This window comes from Notamacropus eugenii, chromosome 5 (assembly GCF_028372415.1).
Source record: "Notamacropus eugenii isolate mMacEug1 chromosome 5, mMacEug1.pri_v2, whole genome shotgun sequence".
Lineage (NCBI taxonomy): Eukaryota > Metazoa > Chordata > Mammalia > Diprotodontia > Macropodidae > Notamacropus > Notamacropus eugenii.
In genome coordinates this window covers 165797037-165821675 of record NC_092876.1, presented here as the reverse complement: position 1 = coordinate 165821675, position 24639 = coordinate 165797037, and positions in this window count along the sequence as shown.

The window sequence follows — 24639 nt, the reverse complement described above, 5'->3', positions numbered from 1 at the left end:
TCAGAGGAGCCAACTAGGTGGTTCAGTGGATAGAGCAGTGGACCTGGAGTCAGGAAGACCTGAGTTCAAATTTGGCCTCAGACACTTACTAGCTGTGTGGCCCTGGGCAAGCCATTTAACCCCTGTTTACCTTAATCCATTGAAGAAGGAAATGGCAAACCACTCGAGTATCTTTGTCAAGAAAACCTCATGGACAATATAAATGTGCTTATGCTCCACAGGTCACAAAGACTAAATAACATAACTGAACAATAAATCAGAGCTTGCCTTATTGTTTTGTTGATTGTCTAGATTTAAAAAAGTGATGGAGAAAGTGTTGATGATGCAGATTAAATTTTAAAGTGTGTCACATATGCATTTTTTAGGAGCAGTCTGTTAAACATTTCCCAACACTCACCTTATCATAACCAAAGATTATAGGCAGTAGATATATTGTATGGCTTAAGTACAGTATCCAACAGGACCACAAATGATGAAGGAGGAGGCTAGAAATTTGGTGCAATGAGTTTATAGTTGGATTGTTCAGATACAAGCACAAGTTCATCATTCCTGGTATTTGGGAGATCTTTAATGCACCTAAATGTGTTGTATGAGGATAACAGAGTAGAAGAGGTTAGACTGAGGTTTCAGAGGCACCAAGGAGGCTTTGACAGCAACAGTGGTAGAAGCTACAGAAGTGGTGATAAAAGGAAGTGGAATTCTCCATTATCATCTTAGTTTTTTAGACATAGTAAAGATTTATAAGTGGGGAAAGTATTGCATAGAATCTCATAATTATAGCAGCTAGAAGGGAAAATACATTTGGTATATCTGAATCAGGAATCAAATAGCAGTATTTCAACAGATCTAGAAATATTAATGAAAATAGCTTTCATTCTATAAATAAATAGCAAATAGGAAGTAGAAAAGGGTTTTCAAGATTTTTTGAAGCAATAGATATTGCATAAAATAGGTCATGGATAATTTAAAACATGGACCCAGGGCATTGTAATTGTCACCATAATTATTGATAGGACCTCTAATATCTACAGGAATTGAAATAGTTTGAATCTGTCTGACTTATCCTTCCCGAAACCTCTTTTAGGAAGTATTTGCATATAATTGAGTCATCACTAGAGGGTACTGTTCTCATAAGTGATAACTGATTTACTCATGATTACCTCATGAGTAAATTCTTTGAGTACATATTGCTGGAATTCCAGACATATTATTCTTAATACAGTTATCAGAACCTTAGGACAATATTGGGTTGATCTAGGAAAAGAAGGGCGTTCACATGCAGCAAGCTGGAAGCGACTTGTGTATCTGTACATTCCTGAAGATATTTAAGAGAATGAGGGAAGTAACTGGGGTTGGTGTTGACTTTGGAAATGAGATACTAACCTTGCAGTACTGAACAAGGAAATGTGAATGAGCACTAAGGATTATGCTGAAAGGGCTTTGTGTGCAATGGTGTCTGAGTACCAATAAGAACAATGAAACCCACAGGCAAAAACTTAAAGATCTTAAGGACACAAGTAGTGCTTTCATCAGTACTGATGATCTAAGGCATTAGAAGAAAACCTGCGGAAGTGAATAACCGCTGGTTAAGAAGTGGTGCTTGAGAACAGATTTTGAATTTCTGGACCACAGCTTAAAATGTAGGAATGGTGGATGGTGAAAATAAAAGTTATATATTTACATATATATATGTATATATATGCCTAGATTTTTTTCAGATCTTATAAAAAGGACTTTTTTAAAGGCCCACTATATTATATGTAGCGTTTTAAGGTTTGTATATCACATTACACTTATTATATTATTTGATCCACTCATCTAGATAACAGAGAATATCTATGATTTAGAGATATGAATAGCAATGGAGGTATCTAGAAATTCACAAAGGGCTACATCTAAGAAAGAAGCCAACAACAAAGAAATCCCGTGGCCCTGTACTTCTACATTCAAGTGCACAAAATAAAGGGAAGAAGCAATATGAACCTGAGTACCTTCAGCAAAGAGGAAAATTTGACTTAATTGGTTTCACTGAATCCTATAGGGATGGGGGATGGGATATAGATGGTTGCAACCTGGGACTGGAACATATCTAGGAAAAGGAATACCTCATTCAAAGGGCAGAGGGTAAGCATGAGCAGATTTCAAATATATAATTGGAAAACATTTAACAAAATAAATAAAAACATAATAGAACACAGATAATGTTAATATGGGGCAGCTAAGTGGTACCGTGGATAGATTGCAGGGAAGACTCCTCTTCCTGAGTTCAAATCTGACCTCAGACCTTTAATGACTGTGTGACCCTGGGCAAGTCACTTACCCTGTTTGCCCCAATTTCCTCATCTGTAAAATGAGTTGGAGAATAAAATGGCAAACAACTCCAGGATCTCTGCCAAGAAAAACCAAATGGGGTCAACAAGTGTCAGACATGATTGAAAAACAGCTGAACACACAATGTTAACATGTGGTTTTCTAGGTCAGTAGGTGGTCTACAGGGATCCTCATGTCTGGTTTATGGCCCCTTTTCTATTTGAGTCTGATACCACTGGTCTGAAGAAAGTCAAGGATACTGATTTTTTTTCAAAGAGAAGAATTTTTTCTTTTGTTTTATTGATGACCTTTTATACAATCATATCCCAAAATATTGCCACTACCTACCACCGCTTTCAACATAGACAATTTCCTTTTGACATAGGTGAGGAATTCTTCTATTTGGCCTCAGATAGCAGAATTAGGAAAAATGGGTGGAAGTAGCAAAGAAGGAAGTTTGATCTTGATAAGGGCATACTTTCTAATAATTAGAACTATTCCAAAGTGAAATGGACTGCTTTTGGAGATAAGGGTCTTGATGGGAGCTAGGTAGACAGCAGATAGAGTGCTGGGCCCACAGTCAGAAAGACCTGAGTTCAAATTCAGTCTCAGACACTTAGTAGTTATGTGACTCTGGACAAATCTCTTAATCTCTGCCAAAATTTTCTTCAATTGCTGGCAAATGATCAAAAAATATTAATAGTCAGTATTCAGATGAAGCAGTCAAAGTTATCTACAGCCATATGAAAACATGCTGACTGGGGATGGGCAAATTAAAACAACTCTGAGGTACCACTTCACACCTATTAGATTGGCCAATAGGACAGAAAAAAAAAATGACAAATGTTGGAGGGAATATGGGAAAATGGAGACACTAATGCACTATTGGCAGACTTGGGAACTGATTCAACCACGTTTAGAGCAATTTTGAACTATGCCCAAATATTTATAGTAGCTCTTTTCTCTGGCAAAGAACTGGGAATTGAGAGGATGCCCATCAATTTGTGAATGGTTGAACAAGTTGAGGTGTATGATTGTGACGGATAATACACATTGTGATATGAGAAATGATGAACTAAGTGCTCTCAGAAAAACCTGGACTTACATGAGCTGATGCAGTGAAATGAGTAGAACCAGGAGAACATTGGATATGGTAACAGCAATATTATAAGATGATCAACTGTGAATGACTTAGTTCTTCTCAGCAATTCAATGATCTGATGTATTTATGATGAAAAATGCTATCCACCCCCAGAGAAAGATCTGATAGAGTCTGAATATAGAAGGAAGGCTACTTTTTAAAAATTTTATTTTTCTTGGTCTATTTTTTGGTCTATATTTTGGCCTTTTATTTTGGTTCACATTTTCTTTTACAACATGACTAATATGGAAATATGTTTTGTATGACTACACATGTATAACCTATATCAAATTGCTTGCCTTCTCAATAAGGGGGGTAGGGAAAGAGGGAGAGAATTTGGAACTCAGTTTTAAAAATGAATGTTGGAACTTGTTTTTACATGTAATTGGGGGAAATAAAAACTAAATTTTAAAATAATAAAAAATAAATAAAATTTCCTCAATTTCAAAATTTGGGTTACAATAGCCCCTATCTCTCAGGATTGTTGTAAGATCAAATGAGATATTTGTAAAGTGCTTTGCACTGTTCCTGGAACATGGTAGTTGCATAATAAATGCTTGTTTCCCTTCCTTTCCTTGTCAAGTATTTTAGATGGATTAGATGGTTTCTAATATCTCTTCTAATTCAGAATATGTGATGCTAGAGAGAGCATAGCATGGTTTCCTAGGGAATTGTCTGTGAAACTGTGTGAGAAAGTGAGAAATTTGCCATGGGGGAGAGGAAAGGTCAACAGGCATGGAAGAGAAGAGACCCTCCTCACCTTCTATACTTCTATGCAATATCTACTAGTGTGAGGTGAGCTAGGACAAAAAACAAGATAGCTTAGATATAGATTTGTACCAACTACCAAAATGGTATGTTTGAGCTTCTTCCAGCTTTTGTTCAGGGAAAGATTGCCAGAAGGTTTACAGGGAGGACATAGCAAGATGTAGGGATTCAAGTATCACAATATTTCTGATAGTTCTATGTCAAAATATTCTTTAACAAAACAACTAACAGCACTACTCCTTTGGATATATAGAATATAAAAATGTTATTTGGAACAAGAATTGAAATAAAAATTGGAATGTAGTCTCATTGAGTCAGTTTTTAATGTAGAGGGTATCTAAACAAATCCCGTGTTACCTCAGAATTTTAATGTACAAGATGCCCCAAAAATCTTAATTCAATTGTAAGTTTTATTAACTCTAGAATATAAATCCTGCAGTCTTTACCCCCCAAAATTAATTGAACATGTAATTCTTTTAATACTTTTACACTTTAGTTTTGTGAATTTTGAAAAATAATTTCTAATTTTATTTTTTCAAGTTTAAGACTAGGATTACAAATTCATTTCTTTCAGGCACTATGCAAGAGCTGATGAAAGTTTTTATAAAGTTTTAAAGTCTACTGTAGAAATGTACAGCATAAGGTGGTTACGTTAAATTTTAACCAAAAAAATCAATATTTAAAAATTTTAAATAATTAACCTTTCCAATTTTTTGTAAATTTGTAGCACTTGTAATTCTAAAGTTATTAAATCTCAAAACTGCACTAATACTTTGGGGACATCCTACATACTCTAATTTAGAACTCTACCCAAGTGAGAAGCATTTTGCACGTTAGCTTGGCCTAGTGTGTTGTTTCAACCATGTTCTTGACTGTCGCTGGGGTTTATAATTAAAGCCTACTTGGTTAAGAGAACTTGGGCAGGCTATTTAACTTCCAAGGACCATGGTTTTCTCATCTGTCAAATGAGCAAATAGTATTATTCTCCAAGGTCTCTTCCAAATCTAAATTTAGAAAGCAAAGCTGTTTCCCCAAAATGACCCTTGCTCTGTGACAGTATTATCCCCCTGCTGGGGAGAAAATGACCTGAAGTTGAAGGTGTTTTATGGTCTTATGGTGCATGTTTAGCTTGTTACTAGGGTTGTCAATATATCAATGTTTGATAGCTTAGGCTGATATTTTACCGCAGAATCAAGATGTATCATTCCTATGTGTGGTCTTACGGCTGGTTAATTTTCCAGTTTGGAAAACCTATTTCTGACATCCTTGCAATTACTTCACAATTTGCTCTTTTTCCTCCATTTGGACCTTTGTGCTGCTTTGAAGCTTCTTTTGTCTATAATGTAATGTGTTTCCCAACCCTTTGACAAGTAACCTTGAAGGTCAATTTTAACTGGTTGTTGCTGATGGTAACTGTTTAGGCCCATCTCTTTTAAACATAATGCTTTAAAATTCTCTGTATTCTCTGTACATTTGCACTTTCCACCGAAAATAGTAGAGCAAGGTGAAAAGGGCCAAACTTCTTACACATCTCTCAAACCACGCTTTAAATAGAAGTACCAAAGAAAAGGGGAGAGACAGGTAAAATTTACAAGAGAATTCTTAAAAGGTTGCCACAATAGAAAACATTAATTGGTTAACGCTGTAGTTTTATTTATTAATTTAGCTTTGTCCACTGCTTCCTTGGGTAGCAAGGAGTTTTTCGCATACACCAATCCCCCAGATGTAATATCTTTAGTTTTATACTACAGGTAAAGTCTAATCAAGACCCACATTAAAGGAGCTGCATCCAAGTCTGCAAGCCAGACCTGCTTATGTGAGAGTAGGTTGGAAGAGTGAACCAAATCTAGTGAGAACTAGGGATGTTTAAGTTCCCAGAGATAGAACAATATCACAATTATATTCAAACTCCCTTAGAAGCCTGGGACAATTTTATTGATGGGAAATATAGTCCCCTAGTCACCATTCTTGAGTCTCTATCCAATGAATTTTAATTACCATTCATAAAAGATACTTTCAGATCTTAAACCTAACCACTTATATAATAATAAGGCAAAAGCAATATTACAGACACTAATGTAGTAAAGCAAATACATAAGTAAAAAATACATCACAACACTCAGAAAAACCCAAATCACACATGACTGCTTCTCTGCTCTCTGCTTAACCATTAATCCTCCCCATTCTTCATCTAGGGAAATCCTCTTCTGTATTTGAACATAGCGTTTGCAAGCTCTTCCAATTCACTATCACCCTTAAAGGGTCTTTAAGAAGTGTGGGCTCTAAATGTGAATATTTCCCTTCAAGTCAAAGAGTTATGAAATTCAAACTGACCCTCTCTAGGTTATATGGACCAGTCCAGGCAGTTCTTCAGTCATTTCATGCTGTTCTATTTTTATCAGAAGGAATTTATAACGTCATAGCTCAGATTAACTGTTTAAGACTGCTCCTCAGAGTGTCACCACAGTTGCAAAGCCCCCTCTGCTTTTCCTTCTCAAGAAGTGTTAGCAGAGAGCATCAAGCCCTTATAAAAAGCTTCACCTTTCTCTTACTCCAGGTGGTGCTAGAGGGCAATAGTTGTCGATCAGACTCTTGGCCAATGAACTCATTTATCTAATCAAACAGTAATGAACCTCTCAGCTGAAGCCTGCTTTTACATGACTCCTTCTTACTGTTTCAGTGTAGAGTGAGCAGTTTATGAGCACTGCCCCATCTTCCATTTTTCCTTCAAGCTCTTCCTTTCTTGCTCCTCTGCCACTGATCCTGCTGTGTTTGCTCTTCTATCTCACTCTGCTAACTTTCAACCAGTGCTCAAGTTTCTGACTGAGGCTGTACACAGATGAGAGAATGAAGAAGAAACTGATTAATAATGATTGCAATAATTGATATAGCACCTACCATATGCCAGGCATAGCAAGCCACTTTGCAGACCTTTATGACAGATTTCAAGGTGTTATTATGTCTAATGTTCCCTCTTTCCAGTGAATCATTTTCACTTCTAACTGGTTGGGGTGAACTGGGCAAAAGCAGCTAACTGGAATGTACCCTGAGCAGCCCTTATTCCAAATCTATTATATTTGCAATCTTTTCTCCTCTCTCATGATTATCATCATCACCGTCTCCTCTCCCATCTCCCAGTAGAGATTGGTGAAGGAGCTGAAATCAGCTTCATTATGATCTTTTAGCATTATTTACTTCAAAAAGAAGCTATGAGAAGCTATTATGTAACCTTTTCTTTTTCTTTTCTTTCCCATTCCCCCAGGCTCATTGGACATGATTCACCTTCTGCCCTCTGTGATCCCAACAAACTGACCTTCTCTCTGTTCCTCACACAGGACACCATACCTCCTCTCCCTATGCCTTTGCACTGTCTTACCCATATGCCTGAATCACATTTCTCCCTCACCTCTGCCTCACAGAATCATTCTTCAAGATATCACTCAAGAGAGCAAAGAGGGAAAAGTAGAGGCAGATACCTAGTCAAATTCTTCCAACATATCACTCCAAAAACCTTTGAAATAATGTCTCAAATCAAATTTTGGAGCAGCAGAGCCAACAAAAAGTCAGAGTGAGTCATTTTTTCAGCCTAAGGTAATTTAGGAGGTTGACAAGATAGGTCTGTGACACAGGGATGGAGGCTGGCCTGGAGCACTTATGGTGGCAAAACCAGCAGCAAGCCTTGGAGGCAGTTATGACAATGGCAGTTGCAGCTTTAGGAGCTTTCAGCCCAGGGAGGGTAAAAGAGTTGGACAACTGGTCAGAAAGAGATTACAATGGATCTTTTCCAGATCTTTTCCTGACACTGCACTAATTGGCAGCTCTGTATTCTATGCCTATCTATAATTCTGAGTCACAGTTCCAGGGCAGAAAGGAATGCCTATGGTCAGTCACAAGGGAGTGGGGGACTATGGTCTCAGTTCTAGGGCAGAAAGGAGAACTAGTGATTATGGCTACAGGAGAGTAGGGGGCCTGATAACAGTTCCAGGAACAAGAGGAGCAATAGAGCTTGCAACTACAGGAGAGCAGGAGTCCTTTCTGGGTAAAGACCAGGATGCAGACCAGAAAAGCAGTGACCATACCACTTCCCTGATCAGGAGAACAACTGACCTGGAAAATAAATCAAGGATAGATAATTTAAGAATTATTCAACTACCTGAAAGTTATGATCAAAGAAAGAGTCTAGACATTATATTCCAAGAGATTATCAAAGAAAACTGCATTGCTATCTTAGATCCAGATGGTAAAATAGAAATTGAAAGAATTCAGTGATCACTTCCTGAAAGCGATCCCAAAATGAAAACTTCTAGGAATATTATAGTCAAAGTCAAGAGTTTCCAGGTCAAAGGATGGAAAATCCAGAAAGAAATAATTCAAATATCATGGAGCCACAGTCAAGATCACACAAGATTTAGCAGATTCCATGTTAAAGGAGCAGAGGGCTTAGAATATGACATTCTAGAAAGCAAAGGAGCTAGGATTGCAAACAAGTATAACATACTCAGCAAAATAGAGTACAATCCTTCAAGGGGAAAAAATGGATATTTTTTCAAGCATTTCTGAAGAAAAGACCAGAGATGAATAGAAAATCTGACATTCTAACACAAGACCCAAGAGAAGCATAAAAAGGTAAACAGGAAAGAAAAATCATAAGGGACTCAAAAAAGTTAAACAATTTTTCCTATAAGGGAAGATGACACATATAACTCCTAAGAATTTTACTATTGTTAGGGCAATTAGGAGTCTACATAGACAGAGGGCATTGGTGTGAGTTGATTATGTTGGGATGATTTTTTTAAATGGAGTGAGAAAGAGAGATGCACTGGGAAAAGCAGGAAGAGAGAGGAAGAATGGGTAAATTTATCTCATGTGAAAGAGGCATGCAATGAAGAGCTTTCAAAGTAGAGGGGAAAATAGGAGGATAATGGGAACCTCACTTATAAGAACTGCTTCAAAGGGGGAAAATATATGTACATATTCAGTTCAGTATAGAAATCAGTCTTAGTGAATAGGGAAGTAGGAGGGGAAAGGGATAAAAGAAAGGTGGGGAATGATAAAAGAGAGGATAGGGAGGGGAGGCAGTGGTCAGAAACAAAACAAACCTTTGAGGTGAGAAAGGATAAAAACATAGAGAAAGAAGGATAAACAAAAGGAAATGGGATGGAAGGAAATATATTATATTCATAACTGTGAATGTGAATGTAATGAGCTCACTCACAAAAACAGAAGCATATAGCAGAGTAGATTAGAAACTAGAATCCAATAATATGTTTTTTATAAACAACATACCTGAAGTAGAAAGACATATGAAGAGTTAAAATAAGGATGTGGAATAGAATCTATTATGCTTCTTTTTGTTGTTTTTTAATTGTTTCAATCATGTAGAATTCTTTGTACCTGAATTTGAGGTTTTCTTGGCAAAGATATTGGAGTGGTATGCCATTTGTTTCTCCAGCTCTGAATAAGTCATAGATATGATTGTGATGGAATACTATTTTGCTATAAGAAATAATGAGTGGAATGGTCTCAGAAAAACATAGGAAGCGAAGTGAAGTTAGAGCAGAACCAGGAGATCATTCATTGTACACAGTGGGAGCAACATTGTAATGATGATTAACTATGAAATACTTTGCTACTCTAATCAACACAATGATCCAAGAGCCAAGACAATTCCACAGGATTCATGATGAAAAAAGGCTATCCACCTCCACAGAGAGAACTGATGAACTCTGAATGCAAATTGAAATGTTTTTCATTTTTTTTCCTTTTTGTAATATGGAAATATGTTTTGTATGATTTTAGATATATAATTGATATCATATTTATTGCCTTCTCAGCCAGTGAGGGAGGGGCAAGAAGGAGAAAGAGAATTTAGAACTCCAAATATTAAAAAAGAATATTAAAAATAAATAATAAAATTTTAAAGCAATGAATAAATTAAAAAATACAACTTTAAAAAATTATGCAGTTCAAACATCACCTTCTACTTGAAGCCTTTCTTCATCCCCTTAACCACTAGTGTCTTCCCTACCTACCTTGTATTTAACTACTTTGTATATATTTCTATTTATTTTATATTTACACTGTATATACTTATGTCCTTCTCTCCTTTATTAGTATTAGAACTCTTTGTGAGTAGTGATTGGTTTAATTCTTTTTACTTGTATCCTCAGCACATGACCCAAAGAAGGTGTTTAATAAATGCTTATTTGTTTATCATTTTATTTATAGCAAGAATATCAAGATTGCCATGATGCAGGGGTTTGGGGGTGTGTTTGTTCTTTTTAACTGTATATACTCACTGGTCATTGGGTAGAGATTTCACATGTAGGCTATCAACAGTTTAGCTGGCATTTGTGAGTTATCTAAAATCTGCTATGCTAAGTACCCTCTGCCCCTTTTCTGTCTTTCATAAAAGAGAAAGGAACTGCTCTGGTCTCAGGGATGTTTAGTATTTTTTCTCTGGTTCATTGGTTATGATGGACTTTGTTACCAAGTGATCACTATACTAGTGATGAGCTTTTTATTTTTTTAGGTTGGTCCTCAGAGTGGTCTGTTGGCAAGACATAATCAAAGCTTTTTTGTGTTGGCAAAGCATTTGAGAATTCACCATCAGGTCTAAAAGTAGGACTCTAAGAGGGATCATATTATGTGGAGACCCAGATATATACTTTGAGGACTGCAATGTACTGAAGTGTACCAACAAACTAATATGGAAATAGTCATGGATCAAGTATGAAGGAGGGGAGCGTTGCATAGGGCAACAACCTGAGCGAGCACCATACCTCTTTAGTGATGGAGAAAAGTGACAAGTTGTTTTTAAAGGATCTGATGTGGGATTTATTTTTAGTTAGAGGATTTTAGTCACATTTTTAACTTCTGATATAACATTCCCTTCTCTGAAAGAGAATCATAGGAAAAGAAGCAAAAGAACAGTAAGCTGGAAGAAGATTCTTTATGAAGACTTTGAAAGTTCCTCAGAAAAGTTTCACTTTTTGTACTCTTTTTCCTTTGATTGATCAGGTCATAGGAAGAAGTTAGTCTGATTAACACAAAACACAGACAAAAACAAGACAGACAAGTAGAAGCACTTGATAGCAAAGCACTTCTTACCATCCACTGAAAGTTTAATTAAAAAAAAAAAAACTCCATCAGAGTAAGTCCCTCCTTGATATTATCAATAGCTAGGAGAGATATTTTGAAAATTCACCCTTCTTCTCTGATTTTTCCCTACAAAGTGGTTTCTTAAGAGTTTCTTAATAGTCTCTCCTATTTTTTAAACATTATGCCTCTGCCAAGACCTTCTTAGAGTTCTGTCCTTAGTTATCCCCTTCTGAATGGGAGACTTCCACTGTTCCCAGGCCAATAAGAAGTTCCCTAAGAGGATATCCTATGCTCCTTTCAGCAGGAGCCTTTCACCTCTGAAGAGATGTCATCTAGATGTGACTCAGAAGAATTTGGAGATCTGGGGGCAGGTGGTTGTTTGCCAAGGAAATCTATCAGTAGAAATACTACCAGAGCATCCTAGGGTTTTCCTTTAGCAAAGGTCCAATTATCACATGTAGAATTGGAATCCCAATCCCTTTGTGATCACCATAACTACTATAGTGGAATAAAATACTTAGTAGTTACATCTGGATAAGTATTTAGCAATGCATGTGATTGCAGAAACAAATCAGGTCCAAGGCTTTTGGTGGCCAAGGTCACTGACCATTGGTTTCTCCTCAGCTAATAGACATTTGGAGTCAGTGAAAAGTAGGAAAAACAGGATTATGGGGATTGGGACACCTGGTTTTATATTGGTGGAGAGGATTGGGATACACTAAGGTGAGAGGAAGGTAGGTGGTTTTGTTACATTCCTTAAACTGAATGACAGTTGGAAGGGGGAGTAATTTTGTGACTCTCCAAATCAGATGACTTCCAAGAAGTTGAAGCTTTACTTCATAAAATGGTGGTTAAGGACAAAATGGAGTCAGTAAGGCTATTTTAATATGACATATCCTTTTCATCTCAAAATCCCTTCATATACTTCATACTCTCCTTTTCTTCAGTCTTTCATGTGGGTTGACTGCTCTTTTTCCAAGATCAACTCTTCTATGTATTTCCTTGAGCCCATACCCTACCTTCTCCAGCAGAATGTCCTTTTTTATCCCTTCTGTAGTATTTAATCTCTTCCTTTTTATTGACTCCTTTCCTACTGCCTTCAACCTGCCCAAATCTCCTCTGTACTCAAACTATCATCCTATAACTTTCTTCTCTTTCTCAGCCAAACTTACAGAAAAAAACCCCCCAAAACCAAATACTTTGCTCATTGCTTCCTCGTCTCTCAATATTCAACCCTTTGGAGAAGATATTTGTAATTGGATTAGAAATTTGGAAGCCATATTTCAGTTACCAGCTTGCAAAGTTACCAAGCATTTCTTAACTGCCAAATCTAAAGCTGTTATTCAGTCATTCAGTCATGTCCAACTCTTTGTCATTCCATGAACCATTATGCATCAGGCCCGTCTATCCTCTGTCTCTCAAAGTCTGTCCAAGTTCATGTTCATTGTTTCCATGACACTATCCATCTCATCTTCTGCCTTCCCCTTTTCCTTTTGCCTTCAATCTTTCCCAATATCAGGATCTTTTTTAATGAGTCCTGTCTTCTTATTATGTGACCAAAGTATTTAAGTTTCATCATTAGTATTTGACCTTCCAGTGAATAGTCTGAATTAATTCCTTTAAGTATTGACTGATTTGATCTTCTTGCTGTCCATGCAACTCTCAAAAGTCTTCTTCAGCACCACAATTTGAAAGCATTGATTCTGCAGCACTCAGCTTTCCTTACATAGTCCTACTCTCATAGTCATACATTGCTATTGGAAAAAACTATAGCTTTGACTTGTTAACAGGATTTTACTGAGACAGTCTTTAACCTGAGAATGACAAAACAGCAGGCCAGAGGCAAAGTGCAAGTAATCAGGTAGCCACTTAATTAGTTTCATTATGAGGAACATATTTGCAAATCAGGAATTCTCCTGATCAGAATTTCACCTTGCTGAAATGAAGACAGAGATTATATACAAAAATCAGAAGTGGCAAGGGTGGGGGAAAATAGATTACAAACAGTTGTTCCCAGGTCCAGAGTAGCTTCCCAGGACAAACCCACAAATGGAAGGCAATACAACAGTTCTGGAGTCCTGTGGGAACAATATTGCTCAAGTCCCTGGTGGGTCACAGAACCAGAGTTCTACACAGGTTCTACAGTTTTTCATTCATTTCATATCAAGTATGTAAGCAGAAGGATGTCAATGATTGTGATTGTCAAAGTAGGATTGATCAGTTCAAGCTGAATTGTGAGTCTGATTCACAAGCTGGAAAAGGCAATTCTGAAAAAATCTAATCTATTTGTATATTCATTACACATAGCATACCAATTATTATAAAAATCAGAATTTCCTCCACATACTATACAGGCCTTTGTTGGCAAGGTGATGTCTCTATCCAGACTTGCCATAGCTTTCCTCTCAAAGGGGAACAATCTTTTAATTTCATGGCTGCAGTCACCATCTGCAATTATCTTTGAGTCCAGGAATGAATAGTTTTGACACTGCTTCCATTTCTTCTCCCGGTATTTGTACCAGAAAGTGATAGGACCAGTTGCCAAGATGTTAGTTTAATAAAAATTATGTTAAGACTTGAGGCAGCTTGAATGTCATATTTCAAGCACTTCACTCCTTTAATGAAGAAGCTGCTAAATCTTATGTTATCCTGACTATGGTTCCACAGTATTTGAATAGTATCTTGCTAGCTGCTTGCAAAATTTCTTCTTGACCTGGGAGCCCTAGAATTTGGCTATAATATTCCTGGGAGTTTTCATTTGAGGGTGTTTGCTAGGATGTGATCAGTGGATTCTCTTAATTTCTACTTTACCCTGGGGTCCTAAGATATCAGGGCAGTTTTCCTCTATCATTTCTTGAAAAAAGACATCTATGCTCTTTTATTATTATTATTATTATTATTATTATTATGGATTTCAGGTAGTCCAATAATTTAAAACTATCTTTCCTAGATCTATTTTAGGTCAGTTTTTTCCCAATGAGATATTTCACATTTTCTTCTATTTTTTAGAATTCTTTTTATTTTGTGTTATTATTTTTTGATGCCACATGAAGTCATCGGTCATTAGTCACTCACCCAATTCTGAATTTAAAGGAATTATTTTCTTCAGTGAACTTTTCTACTTCCTTCTCCATTTGTTCTATTCTATTTTTTAAGGAGCTCTTTTCTTCAGTGCACATCTTTTTCTACTTGGCTAATTCTTCTTTTTAAGGCATACTTCTCCTTAGTGGTTTGTGTCTCTTTTACCATTTGGCTTGTTTTGTTTTTTAAGCTGTTATCTTTTTCAGTATTTTCTTGCCTTCTTTTTTTTAAAAACAATATTTATTTAGTATTTTATTTTTCCTAGTTACATATAAAAACAATTTTAACACTTGTTTTTAAAAACTTGAGGTCCAAATTCTCTCCCTTCCTCCCCCCCCCCCATTAAAAAGGCAAACAATTTGATACAGGTTATACATGTATAGTCATGCAAAACACATCCATAATAGTCATGTTGTGAAAGAAAATATAGACAAAAAACCCTCAAGAAAAATAAAGAAAGCAAATGAAGTATGCTTTAATCTGTATTCAGACACCATTATCTCTTTCTCTGGGGATGGATAGCATTTTCCATCATAAGTTCTTCAAAGTTATCTTGGATCATTATATTGCTGAGAATAGCTGAGTCATTCACAGCTGACTATCTTACAATATTGCAGTTACTTTGTACACAGTACATTTCACTTTGCATCAGTATTTTTAGGTTTCTGTAAGAGAATTCTTATAATTTCAGTAGTATTCCATCATAATCACATACCACAACCTGTTCAGCCATTCTCCAATTGATAGGCATCTCTTCCCTCAATTTCCAATTCTTTGCCACAAGAAAAAAAAGCTGCTATAAATATTTTTGTACATATAGGTCCTTTTCCTTTTTTTTTTTTTTTTTTTATGTTTTTTGGGATATAGAACCAGTAGTGGCACTGTTAGGTCAAAGGGTATGCATGGTTTTATAGCCTTTTGGGATAATTTCATATTGCTCTACAGAATGGTTGAATCAGTTTACAATTCCATCAGCAGAGGTAATGTCCCATTTTCCCCACATCCCTTTCAACATCTGTCATTTTCCTTTTCTTATTAACCAATTTAATAGGTTTGAGGCTGTACCTCAGAATTGTTTTAATTTACATTTCTCCAATTAATAGTGAATAGAGCAGTTCTTTCATATGGCCACAGATAGTTTTGATTACCTCATACCTTTTGATCATTTATCAGTTGGGGAATGGTTCTCATTTTTATAAATTTGACTCACTTCTCTATATGTTTGAAAAATGAAGTCTTTATTAGAGAAACTTGCTTCAAATTTTTTTTGTTTGTTATTTCCCTCCATCCTATTCCTTCCCCTGTTTATTCTATTCTCTCTCTCCTTTCACCCTCTCCCTCCTCAAAAGTATTGGGCTTCTGACTACCTCCTCCCCTAGTCTACCCTCTCTTCTATCACACCCCACTCCTTTCTCTTATCCCTTTCGTCTTCTACTTTCCTGTAGGTTAAGATAGATGTCTATACCCAATTGAGTGTGTATGTTACTACCTCTTTGAGCCAATTCTGATGAGATTAAGGTTCACTCACCCCCCTCACCTTGCCCATCTTCCCCTACACTGTAAAAACTTTTTCTTGCCTCTTTTATGTGAGATAATTTACCCCATTCTACTTCTCCCTTTCCCTTTCTCCCAGTATTCCTTTCTCAGCCTTTAATTTTAATTTTTAAAGATCTCCTCCCTTCATATTCAACCCATACCTGTGCCCTCTGTCTATATATACTCCTTCTAACTGCTCTAATAATGAGAAAGTTCTTATGAGTTATGACTATCATTTCCCCATATAGGAATGTAAATAGTTTAAAGTTATGAAGTCTCCTATGATTCCCTTTCCTATTTACCTTTTTATGCTTCTCTTGAGCCTTGTATTTGAAAGTCATATTTTCTATTCAGCTCTGGTCTTTTCATCAGGAATGCTTAAAAGTCCTCTATTTCATTAAATATCCATTTTTCCCCCTGAAGGATTATGTTCATTTTGCTGAGTAGGTGAGTCTTGGTTGTAATCCTAGCTCCTTTGCCCTCCAGAATATCATATTCCAAGTCATATGATTCTTTAATGTAGAAGCTGTTAAATATTGTGTTGGAGCTGCTTTCACAGTAAAGTGGTAGGGTGTTGTTTGCATGTAATTAACATGTTTCTGGCTTTCACATTAAAATTTTAGTGTGTATGAACATGTTATAGCTTTTGACAAATTTATGTCTGTAATTGGCATCATTTTGGCATGTAATTGATCTTTTGCTAACTTTGAAAGTGTTGCTGGTGTTGCCGGTGCTGGTGTTGCTGGTGGTGGTGTTGCCAGTGGTGCTTCGGAACTTGCTGCTCCTGGATCTGCTGCTTCTCCTGCTGTTTTTGCTGATCCTGGTGGTGGTGCTGGCTTTCCCAGTAAAGTGTTAGTATGTTATTGGTATGTAGTAGACATGTTTTTGCCAGCTTTCACATTAAAGTATTAGCATGTTGTTGGTTCATATTAGTGTGTTGTAGATTTTGACAAAGTTATATCTGTGAGTTATTGGCATCTTGTTGGCATGTAATTAGCGCTGGATTGAAGGTACTGGAGCTTCTGGTGGTGGTGGTGGTGGCACTACTGCTGCTGCTGGTTTTGCTGCTTCCCTTGCTGCTGCTACTATTTTTGCTGATTGTGGTGGTATTAGTGCTTTTGTTGCTGCTTGTGCTTGTGTTGATGTTGGTGCTGGTGCTGATGTTGGTACCACTACTGCTGCTCTTTTGCTGCTGCTTCTGCTGCTGCTGGTGCAATTTTTTTTCTGGTGTTAGTGATGTTAGTGTTTCTGCTGCTGCAGGTCGGGGTAGCACTGGTACTGGTTGTGCTGATGCAGCTTTTACAGAGTATAATTAGTGTGCTGTTGGCTTTGACACTATAAAATTAGTGTGTAATTGGCATGTTGGCATGTAAGTGGTGTGGTGCTAACTTTGGTGTTGCTGGTGGTGATGCTTCTGAAACTGCTGGTGCTGGAGATGCTGGTGGTGGTGGCTTTCACAGTAAAGTGTTAGCATGTTGTTAGTGTGTATTAGCATGTTGTAGATTTTGACATTATATCTGTGAGTTCTTGGCATCTTGTGGGCATGTAATTGGTATACTGCTAATTTTGAAGCTATGGGTGCTGATGGTGCTGATTTTGCTTGTGCTGGTTTTGCCACTGCTTGTAGTGCTTGTGCTACTGACCTTACTGCTGCTACTGCTATTTTTGCTGGTGCTGGTGTTACTGCTGCTCCTGCTTGAGTTTTTGCTGCTGGTGCTAGAGCTGATGCTTATGGTGGTGATAGTGCCACTGGTGCTTTTTCTGGTGGTTGTGGTGCTTTTGCTGTTGGTGGTGTTTGTGGTTGTGGTGGTGCTGCTGCTGGTGTTGGAGCTGATTCTGTCTGCTTGCAATATTTTCTCCTTGATCTAGGAACTCTGGAATCTGGCTATGATATTCCTGGGAATTTTCATTTTGGGATTTCTTTCAAGAGGTGATCAATGGATTCTTTCAATTTCTTTTTTGCCTCTGGTTGTAGTATAACAGGGCACTTTTACTTGATAATTTCTTGAAAGATGATGTCTCGGCTCTTTTTTGATCCTGGCTTTCAACTAGTCCAATAATTTTAAAACTATCTATCCTAGATCTATTTTCCAGGTCAGTTGTTTTTCCAATAAGATATTTCACATTGTCTTCTATTTTTTCATTATTTTTATTTTGTTTTATTGCTTCTTAATTTCTCATAAAGTTATTAGTTTACATTTGCTCAATTCTAATTTTTAAGAAATTATTTTCTTCAGTGAACTTATCTGCTTCATTTTCCATTTGGCCAATTCTTTTTTTTTTGACATTTTTCTCTTCATTGGCTTTTTGCATCTCTTTTACCAGTTGGTCTACTATGCTTTCTAAGGTGTTATTTTCTTCAGTATTTTTTGTGTGTCCCCTTTACCAATCTATTGACACATTTTTTCATTATTTTATTGCATCACTCTCATATTTCTTCCCAATTTTTTCTCTGCTTCTCTTACTTGATTTTCAAAATCCTTTCTGAGCTCTTCCATGGCCTGACACGAATTCATAGTTTTCTTGGAGGCTTTGGATGTAGGAACTTTGTCTTTGTTACCTTCTTCTGAGTGTGTGTTTTGATCTTCCTTGTTACCATATTAACTTTTTATAGTCAGAATTATTTTCTGTAGTTTAGTCATTTTTCCAGCTATTACTTGACTCTTAATCTTTGTTAAAGTAGGACTCTGCTTCCAGGGTGGAAGGTGCACTGTTCCAAGATTCAGGGGTTTTGTGCAGCTATTTTCAGAGAAAATTCTAGGGACCTATAAGCTTTTAGTTCTTCCAAAGCAGTACGATTGAAGGAGAGATGCTTACTACTCTCCTGGCCTATGCTGTGGTCTAAGAGTGACCAGAAACACTTTTTTGCCCTGGAACTGTGACAAAGGTCCTTGTTCCAGTGTGGCCACAAACTGGAATGTGATAGTGTTCCTCCTTGTCCTGGGACTACCACCCAAGACTGTGATCCTGATGTGAGTATAAGCAAAGCAGCATAGTTCTGTTTCAGTGTGAGCAAAAAGACCCCTGTAATCTCATTTCTGATCAGTTGTTCAATCCCCTTAATGTTTGTGGTCTGAGAGTTCCAGAAGCAGGTGCTGCTGATTCAATGATTCCCAAGGGCTGCTCCTAGTTTGTTGGGGCTAGGATTGTGTGGGCACAGACTGTACTGGATTGTGCTTCAGACCCTTCCTGCTGACCTTCTAAAGTATCTTTGGCAACTGTGAGATGAAAGGTCTGGAAACTACCACTGCTGCCACTTATTCAGTCAAACCCAATGCTTCCTCTGGGTTTGCTGGGGCCTAGTCTGTCCTGGCACAATCTGGGCTGCACTGTGCCCCTCTGACCCTGGTGCAACAGACATTTTCTGCCAACCTTCTAAGTTTTCTTGGGCTGGGCCATTTTTTACTCTGTCTTTTTGTGGGTTCTGCCACTCTAAAATTTGTTTAGAGTCATGAGAAGTGCTAAGCAAATCACATGATGCAAAACTCATCAACTCTGCTTTTATTATCTTTGTCAAGAATTAAATGGTATATCTAAATGTTTTGCCTAGGGGCATGAGAAGGGAATAACCAATTCAAGAGCATCCCCACAGATATATATGACAGAAAGAATAAAGACAAGAAAAATCTGAACCAATATCTCCACCATGCACCTGAACAGGGCTTATACCTCTGAGACATCTTTCTCCCCTACTCTACATCACAATTAGCCATAACAGACTCCAGTCTTAAAGATTTAGTTTTGCTTTAGGGATAAATATATAATACCTTAAGAGATGGATATCTGTTAGTCTGAAGATTTGTAGTAATTCATCAGTGTTTTCCTCACAAATTTTTTAAAGGAGATAATTACATATTCACTATCTATGTGGAATTGCAGAATGTAATTATTTTCTTGATTTCTAATGATTTATTTTTTTTCCACAAGGATGAGTTTAAACTGGGGAAGAAGAAAGAAAAAATGAATGCTGAGTGAATTTTTTTTGAAAGGTCTGTTAAACCTTTATTGATAACTAACCTACTATACTTGAGAAGGAAATGGCAAACCACTTCAATATCTTTGCCAAGAAAACCCCAAAAAGAGGTCATGAAGAGTAGTATACAACTGAAAAATGACTGGAAACTTATTGCAACAACATGAGAGTAATAATGACTGTACCTAGCCCTAAGCTATGATTACTGAAATTTTGCTATTTGAGGTGGAATCTCATGGGATTGTAACCTGACATGGTTCTGAGTTTTGAATTTAGGTATAATTGTCCAAATGATTAGTCAGTTATCCACCATTGGAGGGAAATGCCATTAGTTGCTCAAGGGAGTCCAGCCTGAAGACTACTAGAAGTGAATGTCTGTATCAGGGAAAAGTTGAGGAGATGCCCTTGGCATGGACTAAGATAGGATCTCCTTGATTCAGTTTCCCCAATGTGTTATTTCCTTTCCAAATAAGCATGTTTCTTACCTGGGTAATGTTGAGGCTGGCTATGATACCCTGTGAATGATATGGAATTTTACTTTATGATTGGCTATTCCAAATGGTAAATACAATTCTCAACTGAAATCAAACAGAATTAAGGATGCTTTATCTATTCTGTGCCCTTAGGCTTGGGTCAGAAAGAACAGTTCTGATGTTGTCATAACTGTGTTCTTTCTTCTTCCTTTCATATCAATCTCTCTAACCAGGGCATGTAAAATTGTTAATATAATGAATTTTGTTGTTGCAATATCCCAGCATCTCTGCACTACTATACAATAGGATGCAAGGTCCTTCAAATATTTTAGAATCAAATGGTAATAATTAGACATAGATTAAGAAGTTTGTGGGACAAAAATATAAATCTATTAGTTAGTAAGTTTGAAATCAGAAACATCTTTTGTTTGGTTATAAGGAAAAGAATTTCCATGCAATCAGTTATCTTAGAGGAGACTAACTTTTGAACTGTCTTGTGTAACCTCAAAGAGAAGTCCAATTTTACTCAGATTATTTAATTTGGGATTAACACCTGTGTAGAGCATTCCTGAAGCACAGATTACATACAGACTGATCACTTAAGATATAAACTGCTCTCTGTATACAATTTGAGATAAAGTACTTAGTATATATACACATCCCATCCCAAGGTTTTTGTCATCTGTTACAGTTGAAGCTAAATAAGCATCTTTTATGCAAGTCCATTTGTATAACCAATGAAACAAAAGATAAAAGTCATCTATTTACAGAGTACCGATAGCTATGTATTCATGTTCAGGATAAGATTCCTAAAGTATCTCATCCAAGGGGAGAATTAGCTAGAGTGGAAAATTGGGGAAAGCAATAAGATCAGATGATATCAAATGTAAATGTTTCTAATGGGATATACAGGTCTTGAGCATGTTCTAATAATAAGTCCTAAACACTGGGTTTGGGACTGTATAAATAAAATTGTATTGATTATCCTCTGTACATGCTAGGCATTTTCTGTTCCGTTTTGGTTTTTAGTGCTTATTTTTTAAAGTTTCAGAGTTCTGCCTTCTGTGGTACTTTAAAATGTTTAGTTTTAGATTTCTCTGTTGTTATTTGAATTTCTTAAATGTATCAACGTAACAATTTACTAACTTACATCATGGACAGTTATAAGTAGTAAAACTGAAATTTTTCCCTTTATGAGGTTTAAATCTGAAAGAAAGAACAAAAAAAAGAATGCCAGTCTTAAAAAGTTAAAAGATAAAGAGTTAATTCTAATTTAGCAAAGCACTATTAACCCTTGCTTACATGTCTACTTTGGTAAATATTAAATCTTCAACCTGAAAGACTCATTTCACAACTCAGATCCTCATGGATTACAGAATGAAATGAAAATGGAAAAATGGAAAAACTTATGGAATATGGAAAAACTTAAATTCTCTTTTATTTCAAGTCAATTATGATTTTCTCATTTGATGTTCTTTCCATAGCTGTTGTTAATAGAATGATTAACTCCGATGGGCTGCAGACAAATCCCATTGTCTGAAGACTAATGCCATCACCTAAGAAGCTTTGTCTTGCATCGCATCTTGGCTGTGGTTAAAGAGTTTTAAAATGGAAGATCCAAATGATGTAATCTCAATTCTATGTCATCAATAGCCAATCAGAAGAAGACACATCTATATTGCTCAAGATTTTGCTTTGTCATTTCTTTAATTGCTTATAAAAGACTCTCTCAGGATTCAACCAAGATCTATGATACTCAAGAAAGTACACTGACCCAATTTATTGGTTACTGTTAGCCTAATAAATTGATCATGCTTGGAAATGTGTGCCTCACTTTACCTTAACCTTTATTGTAATGATACCTTTGAGACCACTAACTTTTCTATAAGACTTAGGCTCCTACAGGAAAAAAAATCACAATAGCTCACATTTACATGGTGATTTAATGCTTACAAAGGATTTTATAAATATTGTCTCATTTGATCCTTTCATGGACCCTTAGAGGTAGGTACTATTACTATCCCCATTGTATATAGGGAAAACCCAAGCAGGAATAGATTAAGTGATTTGTCAAGGGTCACACAGCTAGTACGTAAAAGAGACTGAATTTGAACTCAGGTCTTGGGGGATTCAAGGATAACCTTCTATCCACTGTGCCACCCAGCAGCCTAATGAAATCATTACAAAAATAAATGACCAACAAATACCAAAACATTTATACCAGGATTTCTTGTGCTACATAACATCATGGCAAAAAGTGAGTACCAATCAACTGGGGAATGGCTAAAAAAATTTATATTATAGGAAGGCCATGAAATATTGTGGAAAAAGGAAAAATCTTAGGATTTTAGAAAAAATTCAATTGGTTTTTAGGAGTTTATGCACAGTATGAAATGTTCAATGTTTAATGACATCTGTGCTGTAGGAAGTGGTCTCCCCACCTTAATTAGATCCACAAGTTTTATCTTCCATAAGATTTTTCCAATGAACACACAAGTATAAGCTCCAGTTGAAGGTCTTCCAATAATCCTTGCTATTATAGCTTCTTTCTAGTATGAATATTGTGATATCTAGTGCCCTACATCTTCCAGCAAAAGGTTGGAATTGAACACATTCATATGTCTTCTCTGCACTATTAATCCTATGATATAAAGTAAGAGATGATCACTCGCTGAAGGCCTTCCCACATTAAGTCCATATAGGGCTTAATCACAAGATGAAATTTCTGTTGTCTAAGAAGTTCTGTACTCAATCTGAATGCCTTTGCACATTCATACCAGGAATATTATTTCTATCTCAGGTGAATTTACTGATGGGAAATAAGGGATGACTTTAGCCTGAATGCTTTTCCACATGGATTATATTAATGAGGCTTTTCCTCTAGAATGAATTCTCTGATGTTCAGTAAGGGAAGAATGTATATTAAAAGCTTTACCACATTCTAGGTACTCACAAGAATTCTCTCATATGTGGATTCTCTGATGTACATAATAGGAAGAGTGGTGGGTAAAAGTTTTACCACATTTGTGACATTCATAAGGTTTCTCTCCAGTGTGGATTCTCTGATGTGCAACAAGATGGAAGCTCATTCTAAAAGTCTTTCCACATTGATTACATTCATAAGGTTTCTCTCCACTGTGGATTATCTGATGTTTACAAAGAGTGGAAAGGCATCTGAAAGTCTTTCCACATTGATTGCATTCATAAGGTTTCTCTCCAGTGTGGATTCTCTCATGTACAACAAGATTGGGCTTGTGTGCAAAAGCCTTTCCGCACTGATTACATTCATAAGGTTTCTCTCCAGTGTGACTTCTTTTGTGTGCAGCAAGATTGGACTTATTTGTGAAAGTCTTTCTACACAGATTACATTCATAGAGTTTCTCTCCAGCATGGATTTTCCAGTGTAGAATAAGACTAGACCCAAGTCTTAAACCTTTTTCATGTTGATTGTATTCATGTTTCTCTGCAGTGTGGATTCTCTTATGCCTAGCAAGACCAACCCTGGACTCACTATATTTAGAATAGTCATTCCATGAGTTCATTTTCAGCTTTACAGCCATCTCCTTCACATCAAACCTGGTCTCTGCATCTGATGGAAACAAACAGAAAGACACAAATGGGTCAACATATACTCTTCCTTCTGTTTGTTATTGTCATTTTCAGTCATGTCTGACTCTTCATGATCGCCTTTTAGGGGTTTTCTTGGTAAAAATACTGGAGGAGTTTCCCATTTCTTTCTGCATCTCATTTTACAGATGAGGAAATTGGGCAAGCAGGGTTAAGTGACTTGCCCAGGGTTACATAGCTAGTAAATATCTGAGACTTAATTTGAATTCAGATTTTTCTGGCTCATATTTGTAACTTCCAACCACTCCTTCTGGTTATGTTCCCTGTAGCCAAACAAGAAGTCCAATTCCCACCCTTCTCCACTACTCCATCCCCACCCCCCATCCCCAACCACACACTGCAGCCTTTCCAATACTTGGAGACAGTTATCTCCACCTGTCTTATCTTTTCTCCACTTTCAATTATTCCTCATATGGCATGACCTAAAGACCCTTACCCATCTTGCTTGCCCTCCTCTGGACACTCTCCAACTCATTGATGTGTTTCTTAAAGTGTGATTCCCAGAACTTGACCCAGTTCTCTAGATGAGGTCTGATGATGGCAGAGCATGTACAATAGAATCTCATTTCCTTTTTCTTTGAAGCTGTATCTTTTGATGCAGCCAAAGAGCATATTCCTTTTGCTGGCTG